Raw genomic sequence first — 6000 nt, forward strand, 5'->3', positions numbered from 1 at the left:
ATAAGAAAAGTCCTTGGAGGAAAACCCAGGTTCGGCCGCCGAAAGTCAAGTTCGGCCGCCGAACATGCATGCGTTTTGGAGGCACCTTAGGCCCCCGAAAGCATGAGTGAGGGAAGTCAAGGTTCGGCCGCCGAACCTCATGTTCGGCCGCCGAACATTTGCATGGATGCGGAGGCACTTTCGGCCCCCGAACGTGGTCTGGCCAGCCACTATAAAAGGGTCCCTTAGCCGAAAATGGGCGAGCTTTTTCTCCCCATTTCGGCCAAGGTGAGCATTCCGCTATCCTTCCCCAATCTTGAGTTTTTCCTTCCTTTTTCCATGATCTTTACAAGTTTATAACTTTGGTTTTGAAGATCTTTGAGCTTAGAACGAGTTTTGGAGCTTGGAGACCAAAAGTTGGAACTTCTCCCATCTCCAAGTTTAGATCTCCTCAACCCTCGATCTTCAAGAGGTAAGAGCCGATCTTAAGCTCAATGTATGATTTTAACAAGTTTTATGAAGTTTTAAAGGGTAGAAATGCATGCTAGGGTATATGTTGAGTTATGGATATATTTTGATGTTTTGAACAATGTGTGTTGTTTGAGTGTGTTTGAAGTGTTGTAGATGGGGTATATGACTACTTGAGACCCCTAGGAACTTGTATGCATGTTTTAGTTGAGATTTATGCATGATTTGAGGTTTTGGGAGGCAAGAGGTTCATGTGAACCAAGTTTCTGCCCTTCTGGCAGAAACCAGGTTCGGCCGCCGAAGGGAGTTTCGGCCGCCGAACCCCCTTGTGGAGGCAGCATTCGGCTGCCGAAGCTTGCTCCCGAAAGAAGACTTTCGGATCTGTCTGGGAGGTTCGGCCGCCGAAGGTGCCGCCGAACCTGCCTGACTTTCGGCTCTGGAGGGACTTTCGGCCGCCGAACCTGCCGCCGAAAGTGCCCTGTTCAGCCACTTCTTGCATGTTTTTATGTGATGTTTTCAGGATGTTTTAGGGAGTTTTTGGGGGATATATTAGAGTCATGTTTATATATGTTTGGTCCCTCATTTGAGTCCACCTGTGTAGGTTCGGACCCGAGGAACCGAGGACCCCAGTAGTGAGTTCAGCTGCTTCGGTGTTGTCAGAGTCAGCCAGAGGTGAGTGGAACTAAAACTTAATCTTTTAAATTAAATGCTTTATCATGTTTCATGCATCATGATTATGCAATAGGATGATTGCATTAGTTTTCACGAATATGCCGCATTGCATAAATTGTTGTTGTTGTGGGTGAATGTTGGATGATCCAATTAGTCCAAGACAGGAAGACCAGGCCCCATGCTACAGGCTTGGCACAGAGTAAGCAAGTCCAGGCCCCAGTCTACAGGCCTGGCACAGAGTAAGGAAAGACCAGGATTTCATTCTATGGTCTAGCACGGTTATGGGACTTGAAGACCAGGAGCCAGAGGAGGCCCTGGACAAATGGTAAGTAATGTATGTTCTGACAGGAAGACCAGGCCCCATTCTACAGGCCTGGCACAGAGTTAACTTGGACTAATTGGTGACGAGTTCACCCAACCCTTATGTGAATTGTTTGTGTTATGATGCATCCCATTTGAGCATAGTGTTAAATGTGTTTTATTAGCTCTACTCACTGGGCTTCTAGCTCACCCCTCTCCCTTTCCCCCAGGCTTACAGGTACGGGATATAGTGCGGGAGTTCGGATAGAGTGAAGAAGTCATGCTTATGTAATAGATAGAAATGGACATGATCAAATTGTAATGTAAAAGTACAGTATAGTTATGTAATGGGTTTTATGGATGTTAGTATGTGCTTGACCATAGATTGTTGTATCCCTTTTATACATGATCTTAGAGATTTTGATGATGTTTATGTAAACCAGCTCAACACAGGTTATGTTACCCTTTGAGGGCACAGATGAGATCCCACAGAGGGATCAAAGTTATGTTAATGTTATGCACAGGTTGAGTTTGGTTGATGTTCATAGAAAGAACAGTTTTAATTTTTATGCACGTTGTGGATCATGTATGGGATTGTTCAGGTTTACAGGTTTTATGTTAGGCTTGCTACGGGTCCCGGCGGCCTTAAGTCGACCCGGATCCTAGCGCCGGTAGCGGTCCGATTTTCGGGTCGTTACAGAATGGTATCAGAGCCCTAGGTTCATATGGTCGGACCTAGAGTGTCGGGCTCATAGAGGTTATAGAAGGTCAAGCACAATAGGAAAAGATCATGTCCACTAGGATAGGATGTGGAGTCCTGTCTTGCATGATGATGTGAAATGCCATGATAATATGCATGTGCATTAATGATATGCTATGATATGTGATGTATGTGATGAGGGTTCATGTGTGCCCACATGAACCATATGATGCTAATGTTGCTTGTGATGTGTACTGTTTTTCAGAAAACAGGATGAGAGGAACTCGTCGATCAGCAAGATTGACTAGAGTGCCACCTGAGGATGAGGGCATGAGCGCCCGTCCTCCAGCATTGCCTAGGGCAATGTCTAGCAGGTCCAACAGGGACAGAGTAGCAAGAGACCCTAGAAGGTCTTTGGATCTGGGTAGAAGCAGATCAGTAAGGGGAACAGTGCAGGGAGGAATGTCTGAGGATATGGAAGTAGATCAGAGGAGGGATGGCAGTCTCGGTGTGAGCATGCCGGAAGAGGGCATGGGAGAATCAGAAGGAGGCGCTCAGGCCTCGAGTTATGCCCAGCCACATCACTACCCACCCTATTCACACCATCCAGGGTATTCGATGGGAGGTACATCGGATTACCCCAGTTTTAGCCCTTATCCTCCACACATGCCATACCCACCTTACTACCCACCATACTCTCAGTACCCCACGTACCCACCTCCACCTCCCTATACCAGTACAGCAAACCCTACCCCAGGGGATGTTGCACCACCTCCACCACCTGCAGAACCAGCAGCCCCAGTTGCTCAACCTCATAGACCTAGCTCAGCCAGTGGGAGCAAGGTTAAGATGACAGACTATATGAAGCTGGGTGCTCCCCAGTTTGAGACAGGTAATGATCCGTTCGTGTACTTGGAGCGGGTCAAGGCAATTACAGATGAGATAGGGGCGGATGATAGTAGAGCCATTCAGATGGCCGGGTTCACGCTTAAGTGCAAGAAGGCACGGGAGTGGTTCAAGAATTATGTGAACCCGAGAGTGGACAACATGACTTGGGAAGAGTTTGCAAACGAGTTTGCAGGATGGGCTTTCCCTGATAGTTCAAGGGAATTGAAGATGATAGAATTCGAGCAGTTGAGGCAAACTGATGACATGAGTGTAGACGAATATACCGACAGGTTTATGGAGTTGCTGCCATTTGCAGGGCAAGACCTTAGCTCAGACCAGAAGAAGTCGAGGAGGTATATCATGAAGCTCCATCCCAGGTATTCCTCCTTGGTACAGTCAGCAGATAGAGAAAGTTTTCACGCCATAGTAGACATGGCTAGGAGAATGGAGGCTAGTGCCATCATTCAGGGGACAGTTAAGCAGACAGTGGCACAAGCTTCTGGTTCTAAAACTCCGGGTGGGGGAAGGTTAGATCCCTCTACCTTGAGTGCAGCAGCTTCAGGCAGTAAAAGATGGGGTAAACCCAAGGGTAAGAAGAACAAGTTCTGGAGTAAAGTTAAGTCCAGTCTGGGATTTGGGAGTGGCTCAAGCTCTGGTGCGGATAATGCAATTTGTGCAAGGTGTGGTAGGCCACACAAGGGAATATGTCGGCTTGGGACGAACGCCTGCTTCAGATGTGGTCAGGAGGGGCATATAGCTCGAGACTGTCCAAGAGCGGCTCCAATGGCTCAGTCCCAGCAGACAGCTTCAGGCAGTGTAGCGCAGCCAGCAGCTCCAGCCATGACTCAGGCCAGTGGCAGAGGTAGAGGGAGAGGGACAGCCTCTTCTTCAGCGGGTTTCAGAGGTGAAGGTCCATCAGCTCCGGCACGGATCTTCACAATGACACAGCAAGAGGCAGATGCATCTAACACCGTGGTGGCAGGTAACTTAATTATTGGTTGTTCAGATGTATATGCCTTGATGGACCCTGGTGCATCTCATTCATTTGTTGCTCCGAGAGCCGTCCAGAGGTTGGGGTTGATGATCTCTGAGTTAGAGTGTCCTCTCTGGGTCAGTGGACCCAAGTGTGATCCATCAGTGGCAGAGTCAGTCTGTCAGTGTAGTCCAGTTTTTGTTGAGGGGAGATGCATGTCCGCCGACCTTGTGGTTCTAGATTTGACAGACTTTGACGTCATTCTAGGGATGGACTGGTTATCTACCCATGGAGCTACCTTGGACTGCAGGGACAAGGTAGTCAGGTTCAGAGGTCAGGATGGATCAGAGGTTGTCTTCAGAGGAGACAGGAGGGGTACACCTAGAGGTATGATCTCAGCTCTTCAGGCTCGTAGGTTGCTTAGGAAGGGATGTCAGGGGTATTTGGCTCATGTGAGAGAGCTAGATGGTCAGGTTAGAGAGCCCGCCTCGGTGCCAGTGGTTAGAGAGTTCTTAGATGTGTTCCCGGACGAGCTGCCAGGGTTACCACCTGCTAGGGAGATAGAGTTCGAGATTGAGTTAATGCCTGGTACCAGACCGATCTCTATCCCTCCCTACAGGATGGCACCAGCTGAATTGAAAGAGTTGAAGGAGCAGTTGCAGGAGCTGGTAGACAAGGGCTTCATCCGACCGAGTACCTCACCCTGGGGTGCTCCAGTTCTGTGTGTGAGGAAGAAGGATGGATCCCTTAGGCTTTGTATCGACTACAGGCAGTTGAACAAAGTCACTACCAAGAACAAGTACCCATTGCCAAGGATCGACGATCTATTCGACCAGCTAGCAGGAGCGGGTTGTTTCTCCAAAATAGATCTGAGGTCCGGGTATCATCAGCTGAGGATCAGGGAAGAGGACGTACCAAAGACAGCTTTCAGGACCAGATATGGGCATTTTGAGTTCCTTGTGATGCCGTTCGGGTTAACTAACGCCCCTGCAGCATTCATGGATCTCATGAACAGAGTGTTTAGCCAGTACCTGGATCACTTTGTTATTGTCTTCATAGATGATATCTTAGTGTATTCCAGGAATGCAGAGGAGCATGCCCATCATCTGCGGTTGGTCTTACAGACCTTGAGGGAACATGGCTTGTATGCCAAGTTCTCTAAATGTGAGTTCTGGCTGTGGAGCATTTCGTTCTTGGGGCATGTAGTGTCAGAGAATGGTATTGAGGTAGATCCCAAGAAGACAGAAACTGTGGCTAACTGGCCTAGACCCACTTCAGTGACAGAGATCAGGAGTTTCTTGGGTTTGGCAGGTTACTACAGGAGGTTCGTTCAGGACTTCTCAAAAATTGCAGCTCCTCTGACCAGACTGACCAGGAAGAATCAGAAATTTCTGTGGACCGACCAGTGCGAGGAGAGTTTTGAAGAGCTCAAGAAGAGATTGACTTCAGCACCAGTTTTAGCTCTGCCATCTAGTGGTGAGGACTTTACGGTCTTTTGTGATGCGTCCCGTGTGGGACTGGGTTGTGTGCTTATGCAGAATGAGAGGGTGATTGCTTATGCTTCTAGGCAGCTAAAGAAGCATGAGTTGAATTACCCCACACATGACCTTGAGATGGCAGCAGTAATCTTTGCACTCAAGATGTGGAGGCACTACCTCTATGGGGTAAAATGTGAGATCTTCACAGATCATAAAAGCCTGCAGTACATCTTGAGTCAGAGGGATTTGAATTTGAGACAGAGGAGATGGGTAGAGTTGCTGAGTGATTATGATTGCAAGATTCAGTATCATCCGGGTAAGGCGAATGTCGTGGCAGACGCCCTAAGCCGGAAGTCACTAGGCAGTCTATCCCACATCACGGCAGAGAGGAGACCAGTGGTGAAGGAGTTTTACAAGCTCATTGAGGAAGGTCTACAGTTGGAGTTTTCTGGTACAGGTGCCTTGGTTGCTCAGATGAAAGTGACACCCGTGTTTCTGGAGCAGGTGGCTCAGAAACAGCATGAGGACCCAGAGTTAGTGAA

The sequence above is a fragment of the Manihot esculenta genome, chromosome 3 (assembly GCF_001659605.2).
Source record: "Manihot esculenta cultivar AM560-2 chromosome 3, M.esculenta_v8, whole genome shotgun sequence".
NCBI classification, from domain to species: Eukaryota; Viridiplantae; Streptophyta; class Magnoliopsida; order Malpighiales; family Euphorbiaceae; genus Manihot; species Manihot esculenta.